Source organism: Sturnus vulgaris, chromosome 3 (genome assembly GCF_052056855.1).
Source record: "Sturnus vulgaris isolate bStuVul1 chromosome 3, bStuVul1.hap1, whole genome shotgun sequence".
Taxonomy (NCBI): domain Eukaryota; kingdom Metazoa; phylum Chordata; class Aves; order Passeriformes; family Sturnidae; genus Sturnus; species Sturnus vulgaris.
Genome location: NC_142245.1, coordinates 109921306 through 109933983, shown reverse-complemented (window position 1 = coordinate 109933983; position 12678 = coordinate 109921306). Strand labels below are relative to the sequence as shown.

Genomic DNA, 12678 nt, shown 5'->3' with positions numbered 1-12678 from the left:
AGTTGGATACTACTAAATTTGGTAACAACTTATTTTTAATTTGCAATTGCAACAAAAATGTCATAGAATCATAGAATGATTTCAGTTGGAAAAGACCCAAATTTGAGTTAAACCATTAATTTTCAAACAAGAATAGGAATCAGTTCCCTTATTTTTTTTCTTGTTGAGAGTAATATTTAAGTGTCTGCAAGACAACTTCAGTCAAGTTTTAATGCCTACAGATGTTGATTCCATAAACAAAAAGGACAGGAAAAGACAAATTTAAAAAATTGAAAAAACTGCACATCCTAGTTTGTAAGAATACACTGAATTTGTTGGGTTTTTTTAAAACGTAATACATGACTAAAATAGAAAATTCAAAACCTCAACTGAATTACTTGATAGGCTGTCCTACTTCAGTAACATAACAACTGAACTGTCAGTTTAACTAACTAGGTAAGTCATGTTTACAGCTGGGGTTTTTTACAGTCAGATGTCAAAAATGGCTACAAGACAACCAATGACTATTGCTGCAAAGTGGTGTGTTCTGGTTCAAATAAATTTAAGAACTCCTAAAAAGCATGCTTCAGCTTTGGTAAAGGACTATCCCTTATAAATTTTCACAAAGTATCTCAGATTTCTGAAAAATGACACCTTTACAGGTAAACTGCTTTCTAGTATTACAACACTAAGTAGATTTGAATTTAGGCCACCTTACTTTGGATGATAAATCAAGTGAGTGACTTAAGGGTAGAGGTCCTGACCAGACAGAAGAAGTGATTCAAATTCTTCATCCAAGACTGATCATGCCAAGTCCTAATGGTAGGAAGATACAATCTCACAGTTCCTTCTACCAATAGTCTCAAGAGACCACACCTGAGACCGAGTGGTGAAACTCATGAGAACCCTTATGAAAAAAATGTTTGACCTTTCCATTTGGCAAAAAATAAAGACTACATACGTATGTTGTTACATGAATTATAAGCAAGCATACCAGAATAACTTCAGTAATTTAAATTGTAACTACTATAGTCCGCAAAACCTGAACTGCAGAGGTTTAAAAGGGGGCTGACACTTATTCCTTCAATCCAAACACACATAAAGCTTTTTGAAGTTTAAAATTCACTGCAATAAATTTTTTCCACCCTTGACTATAATAGGTGGACTACTTTTTGAATTCCTCAACTCCAGGAGTGGCAGCTATATTCTTACAATCAGCACTGAAATATCCCCAACATCTTTGTTTTCAGCTCCAACAAGAAAGAAATGAGTCTTTCACCGACCACAAACAAAAACACATGAATATTACCTCTCTTATAGGATTAAAGTAGCAGCAGCTGTTCTTCATGCTTTCATCACCCCACATTTAAAGCAACAAAAGACTACCAAAATAGCAGCAACAGCTCTCCTCAGCTGGAGAGGATGTTGGCTTTTCAGTGTAGGGCATGTGAACTGTTAGTGATAGAGCTACCAACACTTGTCTTTAATAGTAGATGCTTATACAAGAAACATGTGGCACACATGGAAAGCCACATGGCAAGCTTACATGTAGCAAAAGATGATAGAAAAAAGTCTAATTCCTACTTTATTTTTATTAAGACAACTATCTTCACTTGTGTGTGAACGGAGGAAACAGCATTGCCAACAGAAAAATCAGACGTCCTTACAGATAGCAAACACATTTCACCATCATCTACTTCAACCAGACTAGAAAAGCTTTATTAAAACAGATTCTAGAAGACAAAGGTCTCCATTCAAAACTAAACGATGTCCAGAAGTTTCTGCCCAACGCCTTAATTTACAATTGACAAAATAGTGTAATGACTTCCCTGTTTCAAAAGGATCATAATGATAAATCAATTAATAACTTTCCCTGAAACTCTATGTTGCTCTACAGAGAAGTCTTTTTGCAAAAGAAATTAAATGCCCCTTAAACAGTTCAATCAATCTGTGTTTAAATAAGCCATTTTCAAAATTTTGGTCTATTTTTCTGGATTAATCTAAACATTAAAGAAAAATAGCTGGTGGTTTGGGCTTTTGATTTTTATCTGTCTTAAGAATTCAAAGATAAATATTACCATCGCAATCCTGGCTCCAGAAAAATACTTGACTTGATTATTCAAACACTGCACTGCTTTTTCAAAAATAATTCTATAATTCATTAGAAAGAACCCCTAGAGTTTCATCTCTCCTTAACTTCATCACTTATCTTTTCAGTCATCTGAACCATAACAGGACACAACAGATACCGAGTTGTCACTTTAAAGTCAGCGCTGGGCACACAGCTGCAGCACTATGTGAACGTACCTGGGCAGGCAGAGTGGGAGATCCTGCCAGTGCAAACTCAAAGGCAGATCTTGTTTTAATATATTACTTTCCAAAAGAGAGTTTCATTCTTGAAGGAATAAAACTGGCATTTAACAGGGAAACAGAGAATAGAGAAGTTTGCCAACCTCTACAGAGCCTTTCTCTTAAGTCACCAGATATGCATCGAGCCCTGTTTAACTTGTATTAAAGTTGGTTCAGCTGAGTAGATTTTCAGTTTTCACTGCATAGGGCTATTTCCTTGTAATTCCATCGCAGTCGGCACAAACAGACCTAGAAGGGCCTAGTCCAGGACCAACACTATTTCTGCAACTCTCCTAACACATCCCATTCAATGACAATCAGCATTTATACCTCTACAGCTTTTAAAGCAAACTTACATACAGCTAAATTTAATGGCATTGTTTGTATTAAGTGTTTTAGACGCACACAGATGTTGATTTCCACAAATGATCTATCAAAAGCAAAACTGGAATTACTGAGATTCTAAATAAAGAGACAGTTATTTGTCTGCCTTCACTTTTATTGACTGAACTGCCTTACCAAATTATTGGACAAAATGTAGGAGAAAGATCTGATTGCAGTGAATCTGCCAACTATACACAAGCACATTCAACTGGAAGTTACTAACCAGTAGAGGAGTAGAAGGATGTTAAGAAAACATATTTCCACAGATCACCCTCTTCCTGCCTCCTAACATATTTATTCCCATGTTTCCTACCAGATACCAAGTAGATTCAGATGAACTGGAAGTCAGCAAAAAGTTATACTTGTATATAAGCCTATGTATACACATGCAGAGAAAGAAATAGACAAAATTTATTTTAAAGAAAACATGAGTACTTTGTTTTCCTAAAGAAAGAGATGAATAGAGGAATATTTTTTCATCCTTTCCAATGCTTCATCAAGTCTCCAGGTTTGCTCAAACTCCTTACTTTAAAAAATTCTTCCATAGTAACCTTTAGCACTATAGTGGCCATATAAAACATACTCTGGTTTTAACAGTAACACAAAACATTTTATCATAACTGAGAAACATGTCTATACAATAATAATTATCCCTTCTTTTGTGTAGGTTTTCCAAAAAATTAGAAACAGATAAGAGAGTGTTTGTGGGGGGAGGGGCATGGGGAGGTAATTAACATTACAACTTATTTTTTCAGGGAAATATGCAGAATTATTCCAATGTCTACATTTTTAAATATATAATAGCAGGAGCTTTGCAGTCTAACAGAAAAAGTAGTCACATATTAAACCACACTGATACATACCTTCCATAAAGACTATGTATTTTCTCCTCTTAACTTGGCTAGTGAAAGGGAATTTCCAGAAAATCAAAATCTAATTTTATTTAGTAATTTTAGACGCTGCTTAATATTAAAGTCTAGTCTACATTTAAAAGTGTTTCCAGAATAATTACAGTAGCTTGGCTATATTGGAAAAAGCAGTCTACTACTGTAGCTATAGCAGTTAAGCCTATAAAACCAGGTAGACTATAAAAAGAAAGTGCATTTTTCTCACACAGTTGTGGAGCAATAAGATCTAAGGTTTGAATCTGGTAGGTTGGATCAAATGACCTCCAGAGATCCCTTCCAACCTTAATTTTTCTATGACTCCATTTGATGGGATTATTATCTGACTGGTGCAGGAATAGTGTCAAGGCATTGGGAATGAGTGTGAACGTACCCACTTAAATGAAAATCCATACAATATAAGTACACAGGCTGACCTTTCAGATTCTTGATTTCCTGTGAGTAATTCAGAATGTAAAAGCTACAAGATTGGTTTAGAAGGGAACTACTTTATTTGCAGAATTAACAAGGACCTTTTATAACACAAAAGTATAACTAACAGGAAAAAATAATTTGCCATCAAATTCATTTGTTTTCTCCCACACTTAAAACAGCCAAACACATTTATTTATACTTCATGGAATTCCAATTTGTTCCTGTAAGGCTTTTTTTAATCAGTATTTACACATTAGCTGTTCACGCTATCTTGCTGTGCTTCACCAAAAGCACAGTAAGATAACAGTACTTAGACTTGTACTTGATATGCTAAAGGCTTTATACCCAAACAAGGAGTCAAATATAGACTGATACACAATGAAGTATTACTGTAGTTTCTAAATGGATAGTCATGCTTTATTTCAGGACCAAAATATACTCCCTCAAAATGTTTTATTCAAATGGCTCTGAATCATAGTAAAAACAAAACAAAAGACATCTGCTAGCAATATACCATTGGTACAAAATTAAATAAGTACTTAACACGCTGTCCTTTCCAGGGTCACAATGCAGTCTATTAAGGGTCTACAGATTTTCTGCTTTTTTTCGGGGGTAAAACTGTCATGGCTGTTGCCTTTTTAAGTAAGAGAAAGGCCCACTCACAAGCAATCCTGTGCTTCTTCAGAAATACTCATTCAGTCTAGAAACGGAGGATGATTCAAAACCACAACTAAATTTTCTAAAGGTTGTACAAATCATGTTGGGGGAAAGGGGAGAAAAACAATCTGAGCTAAAAATAAGTAACAAAGAAACATTATCGTTCAGAGAAGGGTACATTAGGTCAGAAGCTGCTGCTTTTTAACAGCAGAATGTCCTTAGAGCTTTCTGTCTAAAACTGAAGAAGCAAAAGAAGTCACCAAGTCAAGAGAGCAAGTAAGTTGTTTGCTCAGCATTTTCTACCAAAGCAAAAAACTTTAATCACAAACTAAACGTCCTTGGTAATGTTTTTTAAAACTAAAATCAGGTCAGCGTTAACATCTTAAAGAAATTGCCAATATTGTTTTATATAATAAACTAGCACGTATCATTAGACCATTCTCCTTGTCCTTAATGCCATTTCTGTCACCCAGTTTTATCACAACTGTAAAATTATTATTTAGAATTTCTAGAGTCAAGCTAAAAGAAACACTATTCAGTTACTTCACATTCCTGGGAGCTGTGGAGGAAAAGGTGGGTTCCTTTCTAATCACTGCAATGGCTTCATGTGTCATTAAAAAAGGTCTTACAGGAACACATGAAAAGATCAAATGCTGGTGTATGGGATTTAAAATTTAACTTCATAATATAAGGAGACAGTGACATTTAATACGTTGTATATTATATAGATTTTTTTACATACCTCATATATGTAACATAGTCAAATAATAGAGTAAGATTAACCTGATGAAAGTACAATAAAGCTATTCATACATTTACATTTTAAAAAATTGATGGTGCTACATACTCGAAGTACTAGAACCTATTCAGGAGGATAAATATTCCATCATTATTTAGCTGGTTCATTGTAAGTCCCAGATCCAGTGTGGGATTCAAGGATAAACTAATCACCTTCCAGACCAATTTAGGGAGAACGTCATAGTCTAAATTACTATGTTGAACTCGCAATGATAGAGAAAAACAAGCACATTTCTGTAACTGCTCAGGACTGTCAGGCACCTCCAAAGAGACGCGCACGTACCAGGGGTTCAGACTCCAGCATCACTCCAGCAAAATCTGGGGAGGATAATACAGCTTTTGTGCTTTAGGAAAAAAAGTTTAAAAATATATATATAATTAAAAAGACAAGCAGTGGCCTCCAATGCCACAGAGCTGAGAGCTGAATGAGCCAGAAATAGCTCCTAGACGAGGAAGTTGCTCAGTTAGCCACCTAGGACACAGAGCAACCAGAACTTTCCTTCTAACTCTGGTCACCTACGGACATCCAAACTCTACATTTTCAATTAATTACCTAACCCAGCTGAAAATAATTCCATGGGGCAGAATGACTTCAGAAGAATGAAAAAGGCAAGCACAGCTATAATGTCCACCTTGCTGCTGTTCTCCACAGATGAAAAGTATCCTGTGACAATATTGCACACCAACACATACAATCCGTAGTGTCAAATTAAATTTGATTAAAACAAACAGATTGCAAATGATGCAAGAAGCTGCACTTTAAAGACTTCAGCAGCATATGCCAGTTATGGTCACAGTTACAGCTAAACTGGATTTTCAGGTTCAGTCTGCTAGAATTAATGTATTACAACTTATTACACTAGGGAAATAAAGCACAAAAATGCTGAATTTAATTATCATATTAATTTATGGCTTAATCAGTATTTGGTTACAACATATATGTCTTCACTCAAGTAAAGTAAATCGTTTCCAAATTTTATAATCTTTTACTTAGGTACTAGATGATACCTTATAGCAACCTGTCAAAACCTGAAACCAGAAAGTTTCAGGAATCTAAGCTCAAAATCCTGGAACCATATATTTTAAAATATTTCAATTCAAAACAAAATTTCAAACACAGGAAGCTTGAGAAGCCGTATGCAACTCAGAACAAACTGAGTAGAACTGAGGGCACAGTAAACTTAGAGAAACTGTTCTCATACTTAGCAAAACTGATTTCACAAATGAACTGCAAAACCTACATTAACTTTGAACTGACAAGAGAAAAATAAAGTACTAGTAGAGCAGAAACACAAGACACACATAACCCAGACTAATGCTCAACTTCAGCTAATTTTGTTTATAGAAAAAGCTGTTACCCAGATTAATATCTCCAGTCTTCCCTCATAAAAACATCCTTCTTATGTTTCTTTTTCAGACTGAGTACAAATGTAATTTTGAAATTAGTCACAGAACTTTTCCTTCTTAAGTCTGTACAGACACTCAACAATTTCTTTGCTCTATGTGTGTGTACTACTCCATATGTTAATTAAGATCCTCTATCACCTCTTCCTCTTTCATAAATAGGGACAGGATACTCAGTAACAACAAAGAGAAAGAAGCAAGAGATAAAATGAGTGTTTTTCAGACTGTTTGACACTAATAAGGTCAAGTTCAGGTTGTATTTCAAGTGAACTCTGCTACTAAAAGGTAAAATGAAACTTCAGTTTTACAAAAGGGAAGTCTAAAGTAACTACACTTTAAATGAAGTACAGAAATGTGGAAGCCTAAAAAATGAATTTTCACATAGCTTTTTTGAAACACACTCCATTTCAGCTCTTGCATCTTTTATTAACAGTTCCGCAAATCCTATCAGGTCTCCTCAGCAAAATCCTGTTGAGCTAAGTGCTGTGCAAAGAAGAGACTGCCTTTAAAAGCTTAAAAATATCACATCCGCATCAGAAAAAGCTGTAGTAATTTTTCTCTAATGAATTTCCTTCCTGTATTCCATCCCACCTATAAAAGGAAAACTTAGTTCTGCCCCTAGTTTTCTATCTCATACCACTCTTGCCTCCTGTATTTAATGAGGTAGACAGGAACAGCCACACACGATCTGATAACCACGTACCACATCTGCTGCCACTGCCCTTCCATCATCCCTACCCAAGGGGAAAAGTGTTCCCTGCGTGTTTGCAGGGAAGGGTTTCGGCTTAGTAGGCTAAACTGGTTATTTATTTTTAAACAGTGCAATCTCAGCACAATTCTGGGTTCAAATATGGTAAACAAGTATGGGACAGAATAGAGAAATTCTTTACAGTCCCAAATTACAGTTTGGTTAACCAAAGCGCTCCCTCAGCCAGGTCATTACTGATGTTTTCTTCCACCATCAAACCAAACGAACTATCTGAAGTCAGATGATTTTACTGATGAACTTCAAAGCAAAGATGGATAAACATACAACCAAAAGAAGCCATAAGGTAACAGTCACAGCAGGGTTGTGTGAGTACTACCATATTTCATCATACAATGTGATATAATAAATAATTACTAACATTCAGCTCAAGCAAACGCTCGTTCCACGCTAGATAAATTCTGGACCATTTTATTAAAAACAATCATCTAGACTGTCTATTCAGCATAACTTCCTAGTCTCTATAATCATTTACTTGAAACAAGTAGAACCAAGGTCTGCATGAGCTCAGCATTCCATGAAACCTAAGACATATGAAAGCCAATGCTCTAAAAACTCTTTTTCCTGAGGAAGAACTGAACCTGGCATGAGGTGAAACCTCATGAGGGAATTCCCATATTTGTATCTGCCTCACAGGGCGAGTCAAGCTGACACATTCAGATGTAATAGAAAAATAAAATAATAAAAATCACAAAATAATCAAGTACAGAGTTTAACATAAACTGGACTTGCAGCAATAAAACCCACTGACACAAAGTGATGTAAAAAAGCCATTTGTGTTTTGAACATTAGGACAACAAAATTGGATGTTCATCAAAAACCAAGTACCCAGCTGACCACAACAGCTAGCAAGAATGGCAAATATTTTGTACAACATCTAGAAACCACACAGAGAATGTATTGTAAAACTTCTTACTAAGTCACATAGTGAAATCCTTTAGGTAAAACGTTCAACAGTCCCGTGAACAGCATGAAATGCATATTGTGTACCTTTTTTCGTTAGCATGTAATGTGAGTAACTCAAAGTATTTGGGTGATTATGGTATTCACAACTGGATTAACACACAAAACAAACCAGTCGAGCAAAGCACAGCTCCTGAATCACAGCATCTCTTTCCTGCTACATGTAGTTGGCATTTCTTCAGCACGAGCAACAAGTTCCCTGAACTTTTCAACTGATAAGAAAACACTACTTTACTATACATAAGCACTGTTGTTAACAAACAGAATTTTCATTCCTGTATATAAAAATAAATTTAGCATCAGATATTAGAAGAAATCAATGAGATCTTCCAGGGATTCAGTGGTGAACAAATTGTAATCCAACTCAAGTCAGCAGAGGTTATACAAATACATCAACAGGAGAGCACATCAGTTCAGAGACCATGCTTCATGTTATTCCACTGCACATTCAAAAATTCAGAATTATATCCTTTTAAGATGTTGTCATCTCAGAATGGATGAGAAATCCTAAATAAGTAAAATCCCTAAAGACAAGTTATTTGATTGACAAGTTGCAAGGTTGTAACAGGTAATAAACAGTAGATTTTATAGCTCATGCTGTAGATAGGAAAAAAATACCATGCAGTGTTTGCAAGTCTGAAATAAAAATATGTTCATTCTAGATACTCCTTGAGTGACCAGAGGTCTAGAACCACTCTTTACTACCCAGTTTAAAATGGGAAATATTATTGACAATATTACAAAAACATTCAAATACTTTAGTAACAGGGATCGTGTAAATATCCCAAGAGTTAAGAAGGCAGGTTCAAACACTCCTAATAAAGTAAAGATTTAAGAACTGGCCCCAATTCTTACCAAGTCTCTCCCATAATTTGCTGAATGTTAAAAAAGGGGAAAATATATTATAAATAATATAGTCATAAAGAAAAAGGGACTGTGAAGAATTTATTAGCATGTCTATTATACACTAACACAACACGGAAGTGTAACAGAGGTGAGTGTAAGCTACTAGCTGGAGGAAGTTGAATAAGCACTGCATTTGAAATACCCGAACATAGTTTCACTGTCTGGAAAGATAATTAGGGGCAGTAATAAATGTGATATAGCAATGCATATTATTGTTTTAATATTAACTACTGTAAATACAGTAAATAAACAAAGACTTACAACATTGTTTTCTTCACTACTTCCACCATTAAAATTTATCCTTATAGCCTTATAGTATCAAATTTTGATTTTTTGTATGAAGCATCTCAAGAGCTAATTAAGAAACTTCAGATCACAGTAATTAGAATTTTTGTAAATAGATAAAATAGCAATGAGAAGTCAAGGCATTTTACTGAGGGGAGATAAAAACCTCCCTCTGTAGCTGCAAATTGCTCAACATAAGTTTTTAGACTGTCAGGGTTTCCAGAAGCTCACTCTAAGTAGTGCTTGTATTAGAAAACAGATGATCTCTACCAAATTATGAATTTTAATAGCTACAGTGAAATAAGCATGGTTGTGAATGTACTGGGCAGAATTGTAATTTAAGTGCCACCTAACGTGAGCAGTTAGTTTGGAAACAGGCTATAGATCAGCCAAAAAAATTTAAGTAAAACAAGCCTCAGCACTAGATGTGCTGAAAACTTTTTAAAATTATTAGTACCTACTGCTGCTACCATGATAATAAAATCCAAATACAAATAAAGGATTTAGAAGTTGAAGCAAGCTCTACATAGCACTTTGCTTTTTTAAATTAGTATAAGATAAATATAATTTAATTCCAAGGTCTTAACAATTAAAAGCCAAATATAACTATGCAAAAGGTAGTGCACTGCAAATTGACTTGTGGTTGGATGATCCATGACAATCTGATTAAGAAGCATTCTTCTTAAGGTAATCAGCACATGCATGATCACCAATTACTCAGTACTATGTAGGCATCATACAAACCACATTCTTTTCTCAAACACAAAAATTTCTTCAAGTCCAAGACATATCTTAAATATTCTTAATGGAGAAACAGAATCATTTCATTAGTAAAGTATCTATATACACATAATGAAAAACTTGTACACATTTTAAGACAGCTTTTTTTCCAGTATTTTATGATTTCAAGACTTCTATACATTTCTTGCCTTCTCAAATCAGAAAAGCCCTTCTGAGCTTATCATAAAAACACAATTCTACAACATGATTCAGTTCATTCCCTTACAATGCCACGGTTCAAAAATAGGTGTAATGTATGTAACAGATGTAGCATATGAATAACCTGAAATGTGATTACTCACAAGCTTAATGTTACATGTAAATTTAAGCATTCCATGGAATCACACACTGGCTCAACACTTTTGTGCAGCAAACTATACACTAATCAAAAGGTGCCACCTTCAAGGTCACAAGATATTCTTATCCAGAGATTTCCAGATCTTGCCACCAGGTTACAACAGGATTTGATATTCTACTCCGAAAATTGAGTTTCTCTCTCTTCCTTCTGCCTTTTAAATCTCTAAAATCCAAGAGCCCATTTTTAAAATCAACACAAACTACTACATGACATTCTGGATTAGCACTTAATGTCTCTATATGACTTATTTCTCAAAAGTTCCTCCTCTTGCTGCACAGGCAGGGCAAGTTGAAATTACTCTTCATATTACTCCATGAAAACTATAGCAAATAGGTGACCCTTATCTTGACAATAAGAAACTAGGCAGAGATAGTCTGTATTTTCTTTTCTTTAAGATGTTACCTTTCTTGCACTGCTCCAGTCTCTGCTATTTCCCAGGATCTTAAGATGTCAGCAGGAATTTGTTATAAATCGCCTAAACAGGAGAATCCGTAACTTCCTAAATCACATCGTTTATAAAAAATGTCAGCTTCTGTCAGAGCACAGAAAGTTCTTTTAAAAGCATAACTTCTTTTTATGGCCCTGGCCAAAGGAAACAGTTGCCTTTTTTTTCTGTACGGTTCATCCCTGGCACTCTATCATTTTCAAAAGTCTCCTTCTTTTTCACAGCAAACAATAAAAATTTAAGCTTCAATGTGCTCACTACAGTCAAGGAATTTCCTCAGTTCCTACTAGTTTAATGAAGCTGTGAAATATGTTACTCTGGAGCACAGATGATCTGTTTGCACAGCTTTCAAAGGATAACTGCACCAGTTCTGAAGCAAAAGGAAACTGTCTATTCCTTCCATTTATGTGGCCAACAATAACTTCTACATTCTGACAGAATCGTGTGTACACTGGCGGGGAAGGGGAGTTTCAAAACACTTTATCAGGAAGTCCACAATCCAATAAAATGCAGGCTCCCCAGATACTGATCCAAAGTGATGCACAGGATTTGACTCTGAAGTTTTGTTTTTTAAACACAGCTACAGTTATTTTTCTCAACTAAGAACAACAGTTGCATTTTTTCAGCATAGATAACCTAAATAGATGTGAACAATTAGCAAACAGAATTCTCTTCAAGGAGAGAGAGCAGTAATATTTTTCTATCCAAAGAAAACTCAATGCAGTTAAACACTGGGTCCGTAACAATGTACTCATCTGTATTAGAGGATTCAATGCACAAGAAAAAACTCTTATTTACATTATACTAAAAAATACTCCAGTGGAAGGTATCTCATTATCCACTTGACAACAATCTAGTGATCTCATAAGGACACTTAACTAAAAACAAATTGCATTTTTCACTTTTGTAACAGAAACTCTTTGTAGAATTTAATGGAGACAAGTAACTCCTTATGCATCTATTGCCCATGTAGTAATTCAGGTAAGAAATTGTTATACAACAGTGTAGGTAAACCTACAACACATGACTAAAAGCAACATAGCTTTACTCTCACTACCAAATTATCAAGTCATATAACATTACAGCTTGGAACTGGATTTCTAAGAATCCAGTGTTCATTTAAAAGAATAAGTAACTTATCTTTTTAAGAACTTTACTTCCTGTCTGGCAAACTCCAGTTATTTGCAAGTATTCCATACCATAATTTCATCAGTAATATTACAATCTCAGCAGTTTACTTATCTGTATTAGCATTGAAGGACGTTAAAAGAAAGTCTTCATTTTA

At 34.9% G+C, this 12678-nt stretch overlaps 1 protein-coding gene across 5 annotated transcripts in view; it reads right to left on the bottom strand.

Moving 5' to 3' along the window:
* SUPT3H (SPT3 homolog, SAGA and STAGA complex component) overlaps positions 1 to 12678 on the bottom strand; it is a 251699-nt gene that overhangs the window by 228188 nt on the left and 10833 nt on the right. The gene's annotated exons all lie outside the window — the stretch shown is intronic.